Source organism: Caretta caretta, chromosome 1, assembly GCF_965140235.1.
Source record: "Caretta caretta isolate rCarCar2 chromosome 1, rCarCar1.hap1, whole genome shotgun sequence".
NCBI lineage: Eukaryota > Metazoa > Chordata > Testudines > Cheloniidae > Caretta > Caretta caretta.
The window spans coordinates 173,915,156-173,938,216 of NC_134206.1; the positions used below are offsets into that span (position 1 = coordinate 173,915,156).

A 23,061-nucleotide genomic window follows, 5' to 3' on the forward strand; every position below is an offset into this window, starting at 1 on the left:
GTTCATCCTTCAATAATTAAGTCAATAAAATTAACTTAATTTAATTTAAACAGTGATGCTTCTTTTTTAGGCCTTGTGGAGTGATTACAATTAGTAATTCATAATTAGTATTTCATTGATGTCCATACACCGGATTGCCAGGCATCATCAAGATACAGTGATGATTGGAGGTAATTTGATAAACATTCAGAACTGTTGCATTAATGGCTTGCTTCCCAGTTATGTCTGGAATTAATGAATGCATTTAAATATTATGGAAATGAATTTAAAGGACAGTTCAACCTTAATTATTATACAATTTCCCCCCAACATTCTAATTATAACTTCACTAATTATCAGATTTTAGTATAAAAATAAGATTTATCTATAAATGTAAAACTGGAATGTTGATAAACAAATGTGTTTCCTAAAAATGTACTGACCATGTTAAAATAGCAAGAGGTGCAGTTTTAAAGTGATTTAGAAAATAATTAATGTATTTTTCACCCATTCACATTTAATTTTCTAGAAGAGTAATAGGAGAGAGTGAGTGAACAATGAAGGCCCTCTTCGCTAGTTTTAAATTTCTTACCTTAGCCCTTTCTAGATACTATTCAGGGACTGAGGGGCTAATCCTGCATTGACTTGGTGTTTAAAGGTGTGTACAGTGGAAGACAATGGGGCCAGTTCTGCTTCCATTTAAATCAATGACAAAGCTACCATTGATTACAATAAAAGTAGGAGGGGGTTCAAAGTGACATTTGTTCTTGAGAATCCTGGGTGCATAAAACTGCTTCCTTCACACATGGAAGACACTCATCCCTATATACCCCACTGCTGCTACGAGAAGCACGTTTAGAAAAGTGGGAGTATTTTGGGGTAGATTGTGATACTGACCTGGGGAAGAACAGTTGTACTATGATGCCTCTTGTGAGAATGTGCAAAACTTCAGTTATAAGAAAAGGGGGAAACAAATTGCCAGCTTTAAGAAGGGGAAGGCAGATGCAGCAGTCAGCTGCCAAATAACTAATTTAGGGCTGCTCCTTTTTGTCTGACAAATTTAAACTGTCCAGCTGTTAGAAATGCACACTAGGAAAGGTTCCTATAAAAGATGGCCTGACACTGAGGAAGTTTAACAGCAACTAGGTGGTTATAAAGGAGAAAAAAAGGCTTGAATTACTACTTTTAAAAGAGGACAACTGAGCTTTTTTGATAGATACTCCTTAGGTCTTTAAGTTTGGTGCTTGGTATTTGGGGGTGGGGGAGAACCACAACTCTTGTTTTGCTGATAGTTTGTTCACTAAAACGAGGATACAAGCTTGACTTCATTTCTCTCTTGCATTTAAGTGTGGTGATACATTCACTCAAGGTACAAGAAGTGGGATTGGAATAATAGAATATCATAGAATATCAGGGTTGGAAGGGACCTCAGGAGGTCATCTAGTCCAACCCCCTGCTCAAAGCAGGACCAATCCCCAATTAAATCATCCCAGCCAGGGCTTTGTCAAGCCTAACCTTTAAAACCTCTAAGGAAGCAGATTCCACCACCTCCCTAGGAAACCCATTCCAGTGCTTTACCACCCTCCTAGTGAAAAAGTTTTTCCTAATATCCAACCTAAACTGCAACTTGAGACCATTACTCCTTGTTCTGTCACCTGCTACCACTGAGAACAGCCCAGATCCATCCTCTTTGGACCCCCCCCCCCCTTTCAGGTAGTTGAAAGCAGCTATCAAATCCCCCCTCATTCTTCTCTTCTGCAGACTAAACAATCCCAGTTCCCTCAGCCTCTCCTCATAAATCATGTGCTCCAGCCCCCTAATCATTTTTGTTGCCCTCTGCTGGACTCTTTCCAATTTTTCCACATCCTTCTTGTAGTATGGGGCCCAAAACTGGACACAGTACTCCAGATGAGGCCTCACCAATGCCAAATAGAGGGGAATGATCACGTCCCTCGATCTGCTGGCAATGTTCCTACTTATATGGCCCAATATGCTGTTAACTTTCTAGGCAACAAGGGCACACTGTTGACTTGTATCCAGCTTCTTGTCCACTGTAACCCCTAGGTCCTTTTCTGCAGAATTGCTGCCTAGCCACTCAGTCCCTAGTCTGTAGCAGTGCATGGGATTCTTCCATCCTAAGTGCAGGACTCTGCACTTGGTCCTGTTGAACCTCATCCGATTTCTTTTGGCCCAATCCTCTAATTTGTCTAGGTCTCTCTGTATCCTATCCCTACCCTCCAGCGTGTCTACCACTCCTCCCAGTTTAGTGTCATCTGCAAACTTGCTGAGGGTGCAATCTACGCCATCCTCCAGACCATTAATGAAATATTGAACAAAACCGGCCCCAGGACCGACCCTTGGGGCACTCCACTTGATACCAGCTGCGAACTCGATATGGAACCCATTGATCACTACCCGTTGAGCCTGATGATCTAGCCAGCTTTCTATCCACCTTATAGTCCATTCATCTAGCCCATACTCCTTTAACTTGCTGGCATGTATGCATATATATGGCTATTTGGCAGCTGTTTGCTGCATCACCCTACTTTGCAGCTATTAAGTATTCCTGTTTATTTTTCCTCACTCTTATAGCTTACAAGTTGGAACATCCTCATCCATCCACAGGCAAACATACACCAGAAAGCAGGCTTAAAAATCAATATGTCCATGAATGAGATCTCTGCAGCATAAAGAATAGCACAAAGCGGCCAGTCCATCATTGATATCTGAAGGGAGCAGGGCTATGCAACATCTTAGGGATCTGATGACATTACAACATGCTCATAATATTCTGTTATGGTTACCAATACCCTTTAAAATGTGAATAGCTTGATGATATACAGTAGTCTTTACCTGTGTGGCATTATGAAGAACACAACACAGAATCACTAAACTTGCTTATAAGCCCATGTTTTTATGTTTTCTGAATCATTGTAGGGGTTCAACTTCTCAAATACAATTCCTCTCTATCCTAGGCATTTAATTTGTTTTTAGCTATTTAAGAGAGCTTTTCACAATGCTCTCAGATGCAATTTCAGCAGGATTTCTTAAACAAATTACTAGATGTAAATTACTGACAGTGGGAACTGAGAAGAGACAGGTATATTGCTATAACTCAGCATGGTGCCAGAGGCAGTTGGGTGGCTTCAGACTGAAGCTGCTAAATGACCTAGATGCTGCCCCTAGAAAGAGATCTTTAAAGACTCAGTATTTCAGTGCTAGAGCTGTCAGAGTCAAGCGGTCAGTGCTGTGAGCTGATAACTCTACGGCTGGCGAGACAGCAAGTGGCAGACAGACAGCTATGTGAGGGACACCAGTAACAGCAGGAGCCCGTACCACCTCAGCACTCTGTTTGACATGCCCATTTAGTTTGTGATTGGGTTGTCTCACTCTGAAAAAGCAGAACATGTGCCGAGAACTGAGAGGCCTTGTATGAGTGGATATATATTGGGACACATTAGCCTTTTATTGGACCTGCGCAACTCCATTGATTTCAGTAGGGTTGAGGAGGGTGGGAGTGAGCACAGAAATTGGCTATTCTAGTTTATTGAGCTTGTGACAAACGTGTTGGGCATTTGTTCCTATTTAAGCATTTTACATTGTAAACACAGTGGCAGTTTTATTTCCTTTGAAAGTAAAATATTACAGTGGTTCCAAAACTCGGCATGCTCTCTTCAGCTTTTTGCAAAGAGGTACAAGAAGAAGAAAATGGATATAAAAGTGAAGGACAGCAACAACAACGTAAGTTAGATGTATGCTTTTAGCTCCATTACAAGCCTTTTAAAGGCACGGCAGGCCAGACTTTCACAGCTATTTAGGCATCTAACTCCCATGGAAATCAATGGGAGTTTGGCACAACCTGGAAATCCTGGGCGCCCCATCATCTCAGGCATTGGCACCCTGACAGCAGGATTGTCTGGCTATGTAGACTCCCTCCTCAGGCCCTACGCTACCAGCACTCCCAGCTACCTTCGAGACACCACTGACTTCCTGAGGAAACTTCAATCCATCGGTGATCTTCCTGATAACACCATCCTGGCTACTATGGATGTAGAAGCCCTCTACACCAACATTCCACACAAAGATGGACTACAAGCCGTCAAGAACACTATCCCCGATAATGTCACGGCTAACCTGGTGGCTGAACTTTGTGACTTTGTCCTTACCCATAACAATTTCACATTTGGGGACAATGTATACATTCAGATCAGCGGCACTGCTATGGGTACCCGCATGGCCCCACAGTATGCCAACATTTTTATGGCTGATTTAGAACAACGCTTCCTCAGCTCTCGTCCCCTAAAGCCCCTACTCTACTTGCGCTATATTGATGACATCTTCATCATCTGGGCCCATGGAAAAGAAGCCCTTGAGGAATTCCACCATGATTTCAACAATTTCCATCCCACCACCAACCTCAGCCTGGACCAGTCCACACAAGAGATCCACTTCCTGGACACTACAGTGCTAATAAACAATGGCCACATAAACACCACCCTATACCGGAAACCTACTGACCGCTATTCCTACCTGCATGCCTCCAGCTTTCACCCTGACCACACCACACGATCCATCGTCTACAGCCAAGCTCTGCGATACAACCGCATTTGCTCCAACCCCTCAGACAGAGACAAACACCTACAAGATCTCTGTCAAGCTTTCTTACAACTACAATACCCACCTGCAGAAGTAAAGAAACAGATAGATAGAGCCAGAAGATTTCCCAGAAGTTACCTACTACAGGACAGGCCTAACAAAGAAAATAACAGAACGCCACTAGCGGTCACCTTCAGCCCCCAACTAAAACCCCTCCAACGCATTATTAAGGATCTACAACCTATCCTAAAGGATGACCCAACACTCTCACAAGTCTTGGGAGACAGGCCAGTCCTTGCCTACAGACAGCCCCGCAACCTGAAGCAAATACTCACCAACAACCACATACCACACAACAGAACCACTAACCCAGGAACTTATCCTTGCAACAAAGCCCGTTGCCAATTGTGCCCACATATTTATTCAGGGGACACCATCACAGGGCCTAATAACATCAGCCACACTATCAGAGGCTCGTTCACCTGCACATCCACCAATGTGATATATGCCATCATGTGCCAGCAATGCCCCTCTGCCATGTACATTGGTCAAACTGGACAGTCTCTACGTAAAAGAATAAATGGACACAAATCAGATGTCAAGAATTATAACATTCATAAACCAGTTGGAGAACACTTCAGTCTCTCTGGTCACGCAATCACAGACATGAAGGTCGCTATCTTAAAACAAAAAAACTTCAAATCCAGACTCCAGCGAGAAACTGCTGAATTGGAATTCATTTGCAAATTGGATACTATTAATTTAGGCTTAAATAAAGACTGGGAGTGGCTAAGTCATTATGCAAGGTAGCCTGTTTCCTCTTGTTTTTTCCTACCCCCCCCCCCCCAGGATGTTCTGGTTTAACTTGGATTTAAACTTGGAGAGTGGTCAGTTTAGATGAGCTATTACCAGCAGGAGAGTGAGTTTGTGTGTGTATGGGGGTGGGGGGGATGTGAGAAAACCTGGATCTATGCAGGAAATAGCCCGACTTGATTATGTAAAGAGTTGTCACTTTGGATGGGCTAGCACCAGCAGGAGAGTGAATTTGTGTGGGGGTGTGGAGGGTGAGAAAACCTGGATTTGTGCTGGAAATGGCCCACCTGTTGATCACTTTAGATAAGCTATTACCAGCAGGACAGTGGGGTGGGAGGAGGTATTGTTTCATATTCTCTGTGTGTATATAAAGTCTGCTGCAGTTTCCACGGTACACATCTGATGAAGTGAGCTGTAGCTCACGAAAGCTCATGCTCAAATAAATTGGTTAGTCTCTAAGGTGCCACAAGTACTCCTTTTCTTTTTGAAAATCTGGCCTTCCCTGGTTCAAAATGTAAATTAACAGATTTGTGTACTAGCACTGCCCTCTACTGAATGCACTCAGAACAGTTCAAATCTGTATCCATCTATGGCCCTTTTTACCATACTGGAGTAGCTGATACAGGTTTCAATTAATAAAGAATTAAAATATAATTAATGCCAATCGACATGGGTTTATGGAAAATAGATTCTGTCAGACTAACCTGATATCTTGGTTGATAATGGTAATAGTGTCAGTGTAATAGACATCTGTCAGGCATTTGACTTGGTACTGTGTGACATTTTGATTAAAAACCTAGAAAGATATAAAGTTAACACAGCACACATTAAGCTGACTAACTGATAGGTCTAAGACTGTAACTACATTCAGAATCATCATTGATTGGAGGGGTGTTTTTTTCTAGTGGAGTCTCACAGGGATTGTTTCTATGCCCTGTGCTATTTAACTTTTTTATTAGTGACTGGAAGAAAGCATACAATCATCACTGATGAAATTTGCAGATGACACAAAATTGGGAGCTTGGTAAATAATGAAGAGGACAGGATTCTAATACAGCGAGATCTGGATCACTTGGTGAACTGGGTGCAAGCAAACTATACATTTTAATACAACTAAATGTAAATATATACAGGTAGGAACAAATAATGTAGACCATACATATAGGATGGGGGACCCTATCCTGGGAAGCAGTGACTTTGAAAAAGATTTTGGGGTCATGCTGGATAATCAACTGAAGATGAGCTCCCTGTGCAATGCTTTGGCCAAAAGAGCTGAGATGATCCTGGAAACATGGAAATATCAGGTAAGAGTACAGAGGTTATTTTACTTCTGTATTTGACACTGGTGCAACCACTGCTGGAATACTGTGTCCAGTTCGGGTGTGCATGATTCAGGAAGGATGTTGATAAAAATTGGATAGGGTTCAGAAAAGAGCCAAGAACATGATTAAAATATTAGAAAACCTGCCTTATAGCAAGAAACTCAAACTCAATCTATGTTACTTAACAAATAGAAAGGTAAGGGGTGACTTGATTACAATCTATCAATACTTGTATGGGAAACAAATATTTAATTATGGGTTCTTCAGTCTCACAGGGACAGGTATTACACTATCCAATGCCTGGAAGTTGAAGCTAAACAAATTCAGCCTGGAATTAAGGCTTAATGTTCTTTTTTAATAGTGAGAGTAATTAACCAGTGGAACAATTTACCAAAGGTCATGGTAGATTTTCCATCACTGACAATTTTTAAATGAAGATTGAATATTTTTCTAAAAGCTATGCTCTAGGAATTATCTGAGGGAAATTCTGTGGTGTGTGTTATACAGGAGGTCACACTATAGCCTCATAATAGTCCCTTCTGGCCTTGGAATGTATAAAAAACATAGTATCTGAATACCTCACAATCTTTTAATGTATTTATGTTTGCAATAGCCCCCTGAGATAGGAAAGTGCTATTATGCGGAAGAAGAGAGAGACTATGGTCCAGATCATTAAAGGAGCAAAAAATATTTGATGTTTTCTTTAAAGCCCCATCTCATTGAGGCATGTGATTAACTGAGAATCCCAGCTTTCATTTAAAAAAAAAAAATAAAAATATCTATTTCGCTAGCCCTCATGCTTGTGGGACAAATATCTTGAAAATGTGACCCCAGTGTACCCTAAGAGCTCAAGAAACCAGAAGGCAAACAAAAAGAGCCCCAAATTTATTATTAAGGGAAAAGAAAAATTGTAATTGCTTCATGATTTTTGACAGTTTAAGGTTGGCACTGCTGCTATCCAAACTACTGTGGTGAAGTTTGGAATGGCCATAGTCAGTTTTCTAGATGCCCACTCTTGTAAAGAAAAAAAAGGGGGGAAATATTTCTTTTGGGGGCACAAACTAAATTAAGTAATGTATTAAAATTTTCCATTACATTATTTTCTGACAAAGAAACACAGTTCATATCCCTAACGGTCACTATCAATATACTTGAATATATATTTTTATTCAATTTATCATTTTTTCAATTAGGTGGTAGCTTTAAACGTTTATTTTACAGTGAGATGATGTGTAATATCTTTGGAGTTCCCTTGAGTAGATATTCCTTCTGGTTCATTGTCTTAAACAGCGCATTGATTGATAAGAGGCTGTGAATATTATTCTTCCGCCTTACTCATAGGTATAAAAAGGTTAAAGAATCAGTATGTTCCTTCTCAAAAGAGACCATCGGTCTTGATTTTACAGGAGAGACTTGTTTTTCAAAACATTGCTCTGTTACCCTGAACATTTCTTCTGGGACAGCTGAGATATCACAGCTTTTCATTTCAGTTTTTTAAAAAGTTATAGCTAATGAATGTAGTTCTATGTTTACCAGGAACGTACAGTCGTATGGAGCAAGTGTTTAATGTGATAAACAGGGTCTAGAGTGATTTAAAAAAATCAAATAAGTGAAGAAACTATTACTGCTGCTCTTTTTCTCAAAGTGAATGCAGTTACTGGAAAGAATCCTCTACTTTGCTGTTTATGTAATCTAGTGTAATCCTTCTGCCAGTTGGAGTAGGCAGCAACAAGGTCTGAGTTCAGGGGTTCCTCTTAACAGCACAAAACACAAGTGGCTTGAGCCCCCGACCTAATAATCTGGGAAAACACAATCCCACTCTGGGCACCTGTTAGAGGCAATATTTACCCACTCACAAGCACTGAATCTCTGTATGACAAAAAGGGAATTTTAATAAAAGGGAAAAGGAACAAAGCATTAGTTTGTGAAAACACCACAACCACGTCAAAAGCAAGCAACTGTACGCAAACCTGACCCACAGTGCATTGTGCAGCGTCCATTGCCTCTGTTTTCCACTGTGTGGTGGGAAAGTCCCTTTAACACATTACTCCTCTCCTCTCACAGTTGGCTGTCACTGGTTAGTGAAAACCCAGAGTTCAGAGATATGTTCACAGGGGTTCACCTCCTACCCCAGAAAGGGGCGAGGGTGTCAAGCAATGTCTCTGTGGTTGTTGTGCACTTCTGCAATGGGCTGTTTGCTATTGCTCCCACTGGTTTTCTCTGCCACTGGTTGTCATGTGCTGCTGCTGCTGCTGGACATTCGCTGCCACTTCTGCAGTGCAATGTCGTGAGGCTCCACAGGTCTTCAGTGATTTCACTGTGTAGCAATGAATCTCACTGATGATAGTGCCTCTGCATTGTCTTTTCTTTCACCACTGATGCCAGGTTTAACGCATAGCACGTAGTGGGACTGCGGGAACTGAGAGTTGTGCTGGCCGCCGCTTCCAACAGCACCCATTGGCCTGCAGTGGTGAACTGCGGCCAGTGAGAGCTGTGATTGGCCGAATCTGCGGACACTGCAGGTAAACAAGCCATCCCAGCCCATCGGCAGATTTCCCTGATGGGCCACGTGCCAAAAGTTGCCGATCCCTGATTTAGGAAATCTTGCTCTTTCTGGAACATTGGATCATCGGATTCATCTTCTGAATTCAGACTAAAGGATATAATATTGTTTTGATGGTCATGGACATTCATTCTAGAATGATCTTGATTTAAGCCAACAACCCATTGAAATTCAAATTCATGAATAGTGGAATGCTATATGTGGTAACAATCTGTTAAAGACCAATAAGGAATTATAGTTTCCCGAGTATTACAGGGTTTAAATAAGTTGTGAATTCTGTGAGATATCATGCAACCAGCTGGCCTCTGAAGTTTTAGAAAACCAGTTTTGTAAGGGGAAATTTTAACAGCCCAGTAAAGTGCCTAGGCCTCTGCCATTAACTAGAATATCAATTGCCACGAGCAGCTAAGCTAAAAGGCCTTTGCACCAACCTTAGCATAGCTAGGCAGGCCAGAAGTTGCCATCCTGTTGGGGTTTCTTTTAAACTGCTGAAGTTTGTGGTTCTGAAAGACAGGAGGAAATCTAGCTATATTTAACTTGTGGTGTGTGTTTGTCGGGACCCATGAGACTGCAGATCCTGCAAAACACATCTGTATAATGACTTGAAACTTCTTGCTTAACAAACTGCTTGCTCTGTGGTTATCCTTGATTGACAAGCTATGTGGCACTTACAAGAATAAAAAGGGGAAAAGGTCTGAGTTGGGTGGACTCTTCATGGACACATCTCAAGATCCCCAGCAGCAGATGGAAGGCCAGTCACTGGAAATCTGTTGACGACTCACTCGAAGACCTCTCCAGACTCTTGGGGTAACTATTGGTGGGGGGGGGGGCTCTAATCTGTTGCTTATTGCTTGAGACTAAATAAAGTGGAAGTTGTAAGTAAAAGCACCCTTGTGTTGTGCTGCTTGTGCCACCAATCTATCAGACAGACATACTGTATCCCCATTGATTTATTTCCTGACACCACCTCTCAAAGATTAAAGTTACCAAGAGCTTTGGGGTCAGAAATACCCCAGGTAACAGTATGTGCCTTAGTTTTAGTCCAGTCCATAAAAATCTGAATGCAATAAAATCTCCATGGGGAAAATGTCAGCCTGTCTAGCTACTCTAGTTACTGTACTTCACTGTGTTAACCATACTGCCCGCAGTTCAACACTGTCAGTAAATGACAACAATGGCATGAGTAATATGTAGTTATGGCTCCATCTAATGAGAAAAAATGTTCTTTGATTGTCAGAAAAAGTATCATTTCAAAATCTTAGTAGTAGGGGCCTCTGTGATAACTCAGCAGGCTAAGAGACTAGCAAGCTAGATAAAGACCATTATAATGAGGGGTGTTGTTACTATATATTTCTGGAACATCACAACACAGAATGAAACCTGTCATAAATATAAAGGGAAGGGTAAACCCCTTTGAAATCCCTCCTGGCCAGGGGAAAGCTCCTCTCACCTGTAAAGGGTTAAGAAGCTAAAGGTAACCTAGCTGGCACCTGACCAAAATGACCAATGAGGAGACAAGATACTTTCAAAAGCAGGGAGGAGGGAGAGAAACAAAGGGTCTGTGGGTCTGTCTATATGCTGGTCTTTGTCGGGGATAGACCAGGAATGGAGTCTTAGAACTTTTAGTAAGTAATCTAGCTAGGTATGTGTTCGATTATGATTGCTTTAAATGGCTGAGAAAAGAATTGTGCTGAATAGAATAACTATTTCTGTCTGTGTATCTTTTTTGTAACTTAAGGTTTTGCCTAGAGGGGTTCTCTATGTTTTTGAATCTAATTACCCTGTAAGATATCTACCATCCTGATTTTACAGGGGGGATTTCTTCATTTCTATTTACTTCTATTTTTATTAAAAGTCTTCTTGTAAGAAACTGAATGCTTTTTCATTGTTCTCAGATCCAAGGGTTTGGGTCTGTGGTCACCTATGCAAATTGGTGAGGCTTTTTATCCAACATTTCCCAGGAAAGGGGGGGTGCAAGTGTTGGGAGGATTGTTCATTGTTCTTAAGATCCAAGGGTCTGGGTCTGTAGTCACCTAGGCAAATTGGTGAGGCTTTCTACCAAACCTTGTCCAGGAAGTGGGGTGCAAGGTTTTGGGAAGTATTTTGGGGGGAAGGACGCGTCCAAACAGCTCTTCCCCAGTAACCAGTATTTGTTTGGTGGTGGTAGCGGCCAGTCCAAGGACAACGGGTGGAATATTTTGTACGTTGGGGAAGTTTTGACCTAAGCTGGTAAAGATAAGCTTAGGAGGTTTTTCATGCAGGTCCCCACATCAGTACCCTAGAGTTCAGAGTAGGGGAGGAACCTTGACAAAACCCTATTCAGTAAGGTCTGAAAATGAACTTTAAGAGAAGCAGCTGCAAGTCTCCTTGCTGTGTACATAGCAGTAAAGTGAGGTCAGACACATGCATGGAATTAAATGGCAGGTGGCAACTTTTATTAAACTTTAACATGCTTCCAGGTTTCATCCAGATCACACCACACGATCCATTGTCTGCAGCCAAGCTCTACAATACAACCACAATTGCTCCAACCCCTCAGACAGAGACAAATACCTACACGATCTCTATCAAGCGTTCTTACAACTACAGTACCCACCTGCTGAAGTAAAGAAACAGATTGACAGAGACAGAAGAGTACCCAGAAGTTACCTACTACAGGACAGGCCCAACAAAGAAAATAACAGAACGCCACTAGCCATCACCTTCAGCCCCCAACTAAAACCTCTCCAATGCATCATCAAGGATCTACAACCTATCCTGAAGGACAACCCATCACTCTCACAGATCTTGGGAGACAGGCCAGTCCTTGCTTACAGACAGCCCCCCAGCCTGAAGAAAATACTCACCAACAACCACACACCACACAACAGAACCACTAACCCAGGAACCTATCCTTGCAACAAATCCCGTTGCCAACTGTGTCCACATATCTATTCAGGGGACACCATCACAGGGTGTAATCACATCAGCCACACTATCAGAAGCTCATCCACCTGCACATCTACCAATGTGATATATGCCATCATGTGCCAGCAATGCCCCTCTGCCATGTACATTGGTCAGACTGGACAGTCTCTACGTAAAAGAATAAATGGACACAAATCAGATGTCAAGAATTATAACATTCATAAACCAGTCGGAGAACACTTCAATCTCTCTGGTCACTTGATCTCAGACCTAAAAGTCGCAATATTACAACAAAAAGACTTCAAAAACAGATTCCAACGAGAGACTGCTGAACTGGAATTAATTTGCAAACTGGACATCATTAAATTAGGCTTGAATAAAGACTGGGAGTGGATGGGTCATTACAAAAAGTAAAACTATTTCCCCATGTTTATTCCCCCCCTGCTGTTCCTCAGACGTTCTTGTCAACTGCTGGTAATGGCCTACCTTGATTATCACTACAAATGGTTTCCCCCACCCCCGCTCTCCTGCTGGTAATAACTCACCTTACCTGATCACTCCTGTTACAGTGGGTATGGTAACACCCATTGTTTCATGTTCTCTGTGTATATAAATCTCCCCACTGTATTTTCCACTGAATGCATCCGATGAAGTGAGCTGTAACTCACGAAAGCTTATGCTCAAATAAATTCATTAGTCTCTGAGGTGCCACAAGTCCTCCTCCCATTACCCATACTCTCCTCAACCAGGCATTTAATTGGTTCTGGGGGAGAGGAGAGGTTACAGAGCTCTTAACCATATAACCCATAACTAGTACAAGGGTTACAGGGCTCCTTACCAGATAACCCATAACATGGGGTAGGCTCTCCTCAGCTTACCCACCCAGGACTCAACTCTCTCTGAGTCCTAGCTCCCTCCCACCCCATACCATGAGGGGGACAGCGGGCTCAGCAGGGTGGGGACCTTGGCCCATGAGGGCCACTAAGTCTCACCCTGTCATGTGAGCCCAGGTCTCAACACCAAAATCTCAGGTGTTTGACCTCTGGTAATTTCACTTTATTCTCTTAAGCAGACTGGAAACTGGTACAAGTTGTGACGAATAAACAATTCCACCCCAGTACCTCAGTTAGGCTCTAAGCACCTTCCTACTCAACCCACTGTGGCTTGAAGGTGCTGTGAGGAAGGCAAAAAGACTCTCTGGTCCTCTGCCAGCTGGCCCATCAGACAAAAAAATCCCTGCTGACACCTTAAACAGGCAATAGGCTAGACCTGCAGCATTTGTCAGGATAGGTTCCCTTTCTGGGTTTGGGGCGGGGGCACTGGTCTGGGCTGAACGAAGGGAGCCGAAAGAGGCTCCACATGGCTCTTGCACTGTGCTAAATCCTGGGAATGGGGGATCAGTGGCCAATCAGCATCCCTCTCCCACAGCTGACCAATGGGTGCTACAGTTTCCCAGGGGGCGGAGCTGTCTCTTGTTCATTGGTGAGCATCTCCCTCCCTTGCTACTGAGACTGTCCCCCTTTCAGCGCTGGTCCCATCAGTTTCCCCCACCATTTGATGCAGGTGGATGGAATTTTATCCTTGTAGGTGCACTGGAGAGTTTCATTCTGAGAAATGTTAGTAATGGTCTGCCCAGACTGACAGGTATGTCAATGTAAGTGCTAACACATATGCAGTTGATGAAAAAGTGTAATGAAAAAAATAAACAAGATTATCTTGAGTATAGTTGAATCATTTTTTTCATTCCCTCCAGTTTCAGGGTAAGCCTGAGAAGTCACTTTCCGTCCTTAATTTTAATGCAAAATACTTTCCTTATATAACCTGCCAATTTTTTTTCCAAATCAGATCTCCTGAAGTTGGTGTCAGGAGAATTTACATTTCCAACAGGAGATTTTTCCTGAACTCCCCTTGGGGAATTTCTTCTCACACAGAGAATATAATGGTACTGTCAGCACACTTCCTCAGAGTTTCATCTATGGGGGATATACATTGAAGTTCAAGCCAGACTTCACAGGAACACAGCCAGTGAACACTACTGAAGGAAGTGCTAAAATCAGCACATCACCTAGCTGCCCTGCCTACATCCCTTTCCTGGCCAGTGATGTGCAGGGTGGCTTTTCTGGGTGGCTTTTGCTTCTCTGTGATGTCTCTGACAGAAGGGTGGTTGTGATAGTTTTTTTGATACCACAAACTCCCCCAGCAGATATTTCCACTACCACAGACCTCTGTCAGAGCCTATGCCAACTTTCATCAGACTAGATCTTAGGATGAGTCTAGCATCATATCATAATCTACACAGCAGGCCATATTTTGCCCTTAGGTAAGTCTGTGCATCCCTACTGAGATTCATGAGGTGCCTGTATGTAACTGATGGAAGAATATAGCTTTTTCCCCACAGAGATTTACAGAGTTAAAAATTCCTTTGCTGTAAATGGAAGAAATTTTGAGTTTTTAGCTGTCTGTTTCATGCAAAACAAATTCTTTCTTAGTGAGTTATGCATGAACACACACATCCCTCCTCCCCTGGAGGAAGTGCACTCTAGTAATCTCAAAGGATAGCTGATATGGGTTGTTATTTTTTAAGTGAGCTCTAAGAGTCACTTTCCATGAAAATTTAAGCTGAAAACCTTAATGTGGCAGCATTAATATCACACTGAAAGCAAATTAAAATACAAACTAAACAGTGTTAAGCATAATATAGATCAACCTGTAGAAACTTCCAAAATTTGGAGTTCTAAAGTACTGCACTTCCCCCACAAGAAGTTGGTTCTGTCTCTGTAGAGATCCCTCAACCTCATGTCCCTAGAAATCCTTTTTCTATATTTTAGCAACATCGTCTGTTCCTTAATCTGGAAGCCATCTTTCCACAGAGTGTGTTACCATTATTGTCCCTCAGGTGAAGGAGCACTTAACTGGGCTCCCCTCAATGATGTATCTGGACAGGACTGGTGTTGAGCAAAGCAAAGTGTTTTTCAGGTGTTGTGCACTTTATCTCTGCAAGTGTCCTAACCACTGTTAGCTGGGGACAGATGGATCAGGAAAGGAAGTGAACCTATCTAGCAAAGTATATGGTATGTCTGTGTGTGCACATGTGTGTGTGTGTGTGGGGGGGGGGTACTTCCTCTGTAATTATAAAAAACAATAAAACCATGCCTTCCTATCTCCTCCTATATAATTTTTTTTCTGGAATCATCTATTAAAATTAATTCTGTATTGTTTGCAGATTAACGTCCTTTAAATTTTAGAGAATTAAAACATTTCACAACTTTCAAATGTCCCAACAAACCATTATTAATTTAAAATTCTGTGTAATGCTCTGATTTGTATACAGTATTAAATATACCAGAGACATAAATTGTTCTTCATGTCACAATGATTCAACCGGTAGCAAAGTGCGACTAAGACAGGGTGTTAATAATTATTGCCAAAGTAAGTCATGTCAGAGACTGAAAAAAGATTAGAGGCAGCAATGCCATTCCAGTATGAGACTTGATGGTAACATTTATTTGTGGGTTCAATTCATCTGACCTCATATGGATCCTGAGTGTGGATGGGTTGAGGAAGGTCAAAATCCAGCCCCACAATCCACAGTGAGAGGCTGCGATCCAACGTATAGTCCAACATAGTAGTCATGCCTGTTCATGCCATTTCCATGATCATAGATTCATAGGACTAGAAGGGACATCAAGAGGTCTTCTAGTCCAATGCCCTGCCCTTAAGGTGGAACCAAGTATTATCTAGACCATCTCTGACAGGTGTTTGTCTAACCTGCTCTTAAAAATCTCCAATGATGGAGATTCCACTGCCTCCCTAGGCAAATTTATTCCTGTGCTTAACTAACCTGACAGGTAGGAGGTTTTTTCTAATGTCCAACCTAAACTGCCCTTGCTACAATTTAAGCCCATTGCTGCTTCTCCTATCCTCAGAGGTTAAAGAGAACAATTTTTCTCTCTCCTCCTTGTAACAACTTTTTATGTACTTGAAAACTGTTATTATGTCCCCCCTCAGTCTTCTCTTCTCCAGACTAAACAAACCCATTTTCTTCAATCTTCCCTCATAGGTCATGTTTTCTAGACCTTTAATCATTTCTGTTGCTCTTTTCTGGATTTTCTCCAACTTGTAGACATCTTTCCAGAAATGTGGCACACAGAACTGGACACAATACCACTTTTGAGGTCTAATCAGCATGGAATAGAGCAGAAGAATTACTTCTTGTGTCTTGTTTAGAACACTCCCACTAATACATCCAGGAATGATGTTTGCTTTTTTTGCAACAGTGTTACACTGTTGACTCATATTTAGATTGTGACCCATTATGATCCCCTGATTCCTTTCCCCAGTACTCCTTTCTAGGCAGTTATTTCCAATTTTGTATGTGTTGTGACAAAGTTCCTCCTCTGCCTTGGTGGGTCCTGCCCTTATTGGCGGATTTTCTCGCCTCAGAGGTTCACGACAGCCCTCAGTTTGGCCACTTTCGTGGCTCAAATCTGCCGTTCACTCAGTTAGCCTCATCACTGGCCAGCATGGGGAAAGAAAGAAGAACAATCCCCGCAGTCTCTGCTGATCCACCTAGTGGATCAGGGAACAGGCCAGAGACCTTCTCCTCTGGTGGAATCCACAGTCCAGTTCAACTCCTCCGCAATGGCTCCTGTAACAGCTGCATGACAGCTACAATTCCCTGGGCTACTTCCCCATGGCCTCCTCCAAACACCTTCTTTATTCTCACCACAGGACCTCCCTTCTGATGTCTGATAATGCTTGTACTTCTCAGTCTTCCAGTAGTATGCCTTCTCACTCTCAGCTTCTTGCACCTCTTGCTCCCAGCTCCTAGCACGCATGCCACAAACTGAAGTGAGCTCCTTTTTAAACCCAGGTGCCCTGATTAGCCTGCCTTGATTGATTCTAGCAGCTTCTTGATTGGCTGCAGATGTTCTAATCATCCTGCATGCCTTAATTGTTTCCAGAAAGTTCCTGATTGTTCTGGAACCTTCCCTGTTACCTTACACAGGGAAAAGGGACCTACTTAACCTGGGGCTAATATATCTGCCTTCTATCACTCTCCTATAGCCATCCAGCCCGACCCTGTCATATAGTGTAACTGATTGTTTCTTCCTAAGTGGAGTACTTTGCATTTGTCCTTATTGAATTTCATCCTATTTACTTCAGACCATTTCTCCACTTTGTCTGGATCTTTTTGAATTTTGATCCTATCCTCGAAAGCATTTGTAGCCCCTCCCAGCTTGGTATTGTCTGCAAAATTTATAAGTGTATTCTCTATGCCATTATCTAAATCATTGATGGAAAATATTGAACAGAACTAGACCATAACTGATACTTGCGGGACCCCACTGGATATGTCCTTCTAGAATCACTGATAACTGCTCTCTGGGAATGGTTTTGAGATTGATATGTTGATCTAGGTTGATATGTTGGGATTACTCAATCAACATAAATTTAGCATTTATGGCACCATCCCTGGCCCATCCTCACTTACATTCCACAACATGCAGGGATGTACAAGAACCTTGCATGGCTGTGCCATTTGTGATTAGCCCCAACACATACACAATAGTCTCCAACAGAATCCTGCTGGGAAGTTAGTGAAAATAAAGAACACACTTTTGTACTCTATTCCTTTGTAGCCAATTTGTGGTGATTATTTTCATCGTAGCACTCAACATGGGACAGATTCTACCAACCCTGTCTGGCACAAGTAATCTCATTGTGCTCTTTTTTTCATTTGTAGAAGACAAAGAATTCCTTTAATGGATAAAATAACCTTTCTAGAGTCCCAAAGCCATATGGTAAAAGTCACTGGCCCATGTGTGACTCTCCTTTTATATATACTGAAAGGCCTGTCCAGAGGACAAAGCAAAATGACTAGTTACTCCCCTCTCCTCTCAGGGGGTCCTACACAGGACCCCTGAGTGTCAATGGTTGGGCGTCTGGGGACAAGATGGGGGAACATTGTCTTTTTGATGATACATTTTCCTCTCAAAGAGTGATGGCCAACTTAATCACGGGACAAAGTTTAATCTTACATTTTCCTTCATATGCCAGTGGTGTGACAACAATCTTAAGGTAAGTCACCATGAACGCCAATGATAGCACCTGACCAAGTAGTTTAGTTGCAGTTCCCAATTTTGTGTAAGACTCCCACTGAATGAATGAGATTATCTGGAAAAAATAAGGTACTACTGAGTGGGAGTAAAAGGTGGCAAAATTGATCCCTACACTTGCAAGAAACCTGATCTACTCACAAAATAGGCATAGTAATATATAATGAATTAGTTAAGTGGTGCATAAATTGTGCAGCCCCTATGCCACAGCAAACACATATACAACAACTTTCCCCACTTATTAGCATCCTTTGAAACAAGAAAGAATGATAAATATTAAAAGCCTATTTTTTTAAAAGAAAATCTTCAAAATAGCATGTGCATGTTGTTGCTGATTTAAGCTTGAAGCCTTTAAAAATATTCTTCCAGTACAAACAGCTATTTTGCATATGTTATATGATTATCCTGATATAATCCTGGGGGACCACAAATAATATGAATTAGAAAAGTAAAGTATAAACATGAGCTACTTTTATACCAACACTTCAACATTGTTTACATTTTCAAGTAAACTGTCAATCAGCAAAGGAGGAACAAATATAGCATTTAGGAAGATACTGAAACAATTATGAATTTCTGAGAACTATTTAGAATCATATAACATTCTAGAAGCTTCCCTTAATTACTGCACACCTCTAAAGAGGTCCAAGCCATTAATGGACATCAAGTTAGAAGAGTGTATCAAAGCTGTCTCAATTACTTTTTGCAAAATATGACTCAGCACACTTGAACAAAATCCCTATGCAAGTGTTATTTTAAGAAAATGTGTAAAAACATTTAATACTACCACCTCAGATGTCTCTTGAACAGATTCAGTGAACTTTAAAGACTGATAAGAAGCTTGTTTCTGGAGAGCAGGTGTAGGCAGGTGGAATCTACACCTATTTCCAAATCTACACACCTATAATAGGTTTCAGAGTGGTAACTGTGTTAGTCTGTATCAGCAAAAAGAATGAGTACTTGTGACACCTTATAGACTAACAAATTTATTTGGGCATAAGCTTTCCTGGGCTAAAACCCACTTCATCAGATGCACGCAGTGGAAAATACAGTAGGAAGATTACATGATTATACAGAGAACATGAAAAAATGGGTGTATCTATCTAATCTAAACTAATCTATCTACTGCATTTTCCACTGCATGCATCTGATGAAATGGGTTTTAGCCCAGGAAAGCTTATGCCCAAATAAATTTGTTAGTCTATAAGGTGCCACAAGTACTTTTATTAACAGAAAGGGCATTTAAAAATTATCTTATGGAAAACCCAATCTCAGCATTCTTCCCAGTCTTGGCTGCTCTCAGGGTCTTTCCTGTGGCAAGAAATTTTGCCTCAGTTGCCTGAAATGCCTTATAACACTTTAAACACTGCAGAAAAACCTTGGGAAGGGGTTTAAATTTGTGAAATTCATAACTTGCTTAATTGGACATAAAAAGAGTGGTGATGGTGTCAGGACACTTTGGGATGCTTAGAGCAGTGATTAGTTTTAAGAATAAAGCCTTAACTAAAAACAAATTAGTAATAGTTTAAATTAGAAAAATCAGTAATGGCAGCCATAGTGTAAGGTAATTCCACTTCCTGTGGAGAATGACTAAGAAAAACTCCATAGAAATACATTGGAGCCCATAGAGATACATAGGGACTTCCAGGCAGGAAGTAGCGAGGGGTCATTCACAGGTCAGTTAAGAGAAATCCCAGAGGCATACATGGGAGCTCATAGGAATGTATGGGGATGATGCAATCGGGAGGTAGGATTGCACCACTTCTGGGTATGATTCAGCAAAGTCCCACAGAGATTCATTGTAGTCCCATAGAAGTCTATGGAGTGCCTGTCAGGGGTGGAGCCAGCTGAAAATTGGAAGCTGATTATTTTTTTCAAAGATTTACTGCTTACTTGTCTATTCTTGGTCGGAGGGCTGTATCTGTGTCCTTTCAAGGGAAAGCTAGCTAGCTGCATCTTTTCCTGTCAACTCCTTTAGGGCGAACCACAATCTTGGTTACCAGCTTAGATAGTTACAAAGGAAAGATTTTAAATTAAAAGTAGTAATTTTAGGCAACATCATTGGTGTAGGATTATAAAACCAAATCTTCTGGTAACATTCCCACAGGACCTCTATGCCCACTTACACTGCTGTCACCTCCCTTGTAGTTAAGGGTGTTGCCATACCTATTTCAGGTCCTCAGCAGTAATTAACCTGCAGCTCGCTACAGGATTCCAGATTCTGTTAACAGGCTGGAACAATAGGAAAACTCTTCCACTCTATAACTATGGTGTTTGATTGTGAGACTTTAGCAAAAAGGAACACATAGCTTGAGTCTGCTCTTTATTTTAACATAGATAACTTGAGAGTAGATCTAGGTGAACTTTTGTTGGTGAATAGTACATTTGCAGAAAAGTGCATATTTCAGGGTACAAACCTTTACAGATTCAGGTCAGATTTCACAAGTAATTTCAGTGCTCTGAAAAAAACCCTAAAAACCCCAAACATTTCAGAAATGTCAGTAATTGGTTTTGAAAACATCAAATTGAATTGACATTTTCATTTTTAAATGTTACTTTAAAATTGACATTCTAAACTCTTTTTTTGGTTAGAAAAACTCCCCAAAGTAATTCAGTTTAATTTTGAAATAGATTTTTTGGACCAGCCGCTGAACCAAAAAAATTAATTATTTACTCAGCTCTAAGTGTGTCTGTATAATAGTCCTGACAGGTTCCAAGCACTCTCTGAATCAGATTTCTCTTGTATAGCTCACAAATTGGTAGCAAAGTCCAGGCTGTGTTTTGTGCATCTCCAAGTTTTCAACTTCAGGGGGAATATTTATTTAAGTGCCTGATCTTGCAAAGAATTGAGCAACTTCTGTGATGTGCCAAGGGCCTTCAACTCCTAATGAACTCAAATGTAAGGTGTTCAGTTTTGGCCTCAATGGGTTTAAGCTGACACCAGGAGGAATGTCAGAAAGACAGGCAGAGAGATGGAATCAAGTAGGGGTAGACTGGTTAGAAATGGAAAAAGGTAGATCCTTGAGTTATCAGCAAAAGAGATGGCAGTTCAAACTATGTGAGCATATGAGATCTTCCAAAGAGGATATAAAGGGAGAAGAACGGGGGCCTGAAGATAGAACCCTGCAGGACTTTCGTGGACAGTGCAGAGGGAAGAAAGAGGAGGACCCACTGAAAGAATGATCAGAGAAGCTGGAGGAAAACCAAGTGAGAATTACAGAGTCAAGGGAGTACAAGATTTCAAGAGGGCATTTGATCAATAATGTCAAAAGCAGAGAGATTAAGGAGGACTGAAGTGGAATACAGACCTTCAGAAAAGATTATTAGAAACTATTGGGGGATCTCTTTCATTGTAGTGAAGAAGCTAGAAGGAAAGGGATCCAGAATGGAGACGGAGGAGAGGAACTTGAGGCAAAAATTGTTAATAGTGTGTTCTGTGAGTTTAGAGGTGGAGGGAAAAGGCAGAAGAGGCAGTAGCTGGAGAGGTTGGACCAAAGGTGATTTTTGAGGATGGGAGTTATCAGGGCTTGATTACCATTTGAAGGGACAAGGGTAGAAACATTGAAGGGAAAAAGGGACGGAATCTGAAGATTTTCATCACTTTTTCAATTAGATTTTATCTCTTTTGAGTATACAGTGTGCAAGGAACATTGTGCATTGAGATTTGCCTCCATTGTTCTGCAGCAGTAGGTTCTTTTGCCCCATACATGTTGGTGTGTAATTCCTGATGACATTAATGGATGTTACAAGAGAAAATGCAAGAGTATTTACAACATAAATCTCAGGTGAAATAGCAAGGGAGTTATCTTCTAGATAGGTCCACTTTCAGAGGAAAGTTTTAGTTCTGGTATGTGTTTGCACAGTGACATTTGTATGCACACCTTTGATAACAAAGTGGCAAATCAGCTACATTACACATTCTTCAGAATATTAAAAGACAGGAACTAAACCGTTGAGAAAAAAAATCAAACAATTAGCTGTTAAGAAAGACACTTTTCATGTCGTCATTGTCAAATAAGCAGAACTTTTCTGTACATTGAATCACAATCCCTAAAAGCTTGTGACTTTTCTAAAAGTAAAATAATCTAGCCTGACATACATGAGTGGTAGCTTTTATGCTCTATGAATGTACGTGATGAAGTCAAACAGTATTTTACCTTGACCCAATCTAGACAAAATCCTACATTTCAATAGCATTAAAACTTTGTTGAAATCCGACAAAATCCAGCAAATTCAAAATTAATAGGATCTCAAGCTTCACATTTAGGTCTAACGACCTTACACTTATTGTTTTGTTTTGTTTGAGTGTTTTGCATGGTATTTCTCTCTTTTGCTTGACACTAACATACATTAGCTTACACACACACGGTTATACAACAAACATTCAATAACTATTCTAGTCTTACTGTCTGAAAAATAAATACATGATTCAGAATGGGTAAATATATGTGAAGGCATTTATAAAAGTCTGTTTAACTGCTTAAATATGAATTTTGTTAGATGTATTATTTAAAGGGGCTATTGAGTACACAGATTTTGGTAAACACACTAATTACAAAACTACATTTACCAAGATGGACAATAACAGCTTCCATATCTTGTCTAATTTTTTTTCGTTTTGTGGATTGTAAATCCCAGAAAGTAACTAGTGTAAAGGCAATCTTAAGGTGATTCAGTTACTAAAATGATGTGCTAAATATCTTTATGAAATTTTAATTGCACAGAAAAGGGCATTTCTAAATGAAACCTGTTTTTCATTTCC

At 41.1% G+C, this 23,061-nt stretch overlaps 1 long non-coding RNA gene across 6 annotated transcripts in view; it reads left to right on the plus strand.

Moving 5' to 3' along the window:
• The window catches only part of LOC125644402 (uncharacterized), a 356,210-nt gene that overhangs the window by 126,041 nt on the left and 207,108 nt on the right, over positions 1–23,061 (plus strand). The window contains exon 5 of one of the 6 annotated variants that reach the window (XR_012664245.1): positions 11,733–11,891. The exons of the other annotated variants lie outside the window; for them this stretch is intronic. This is a non-coding gene — a long non-coding RNA (uncharacterized LOC125644402). Of the gene's footprint in view, positions 1–11,732; positions 11,892–23,061 lie in introns of those variants that run through there. 6 annotated transcript variants of the gene reach the window in all.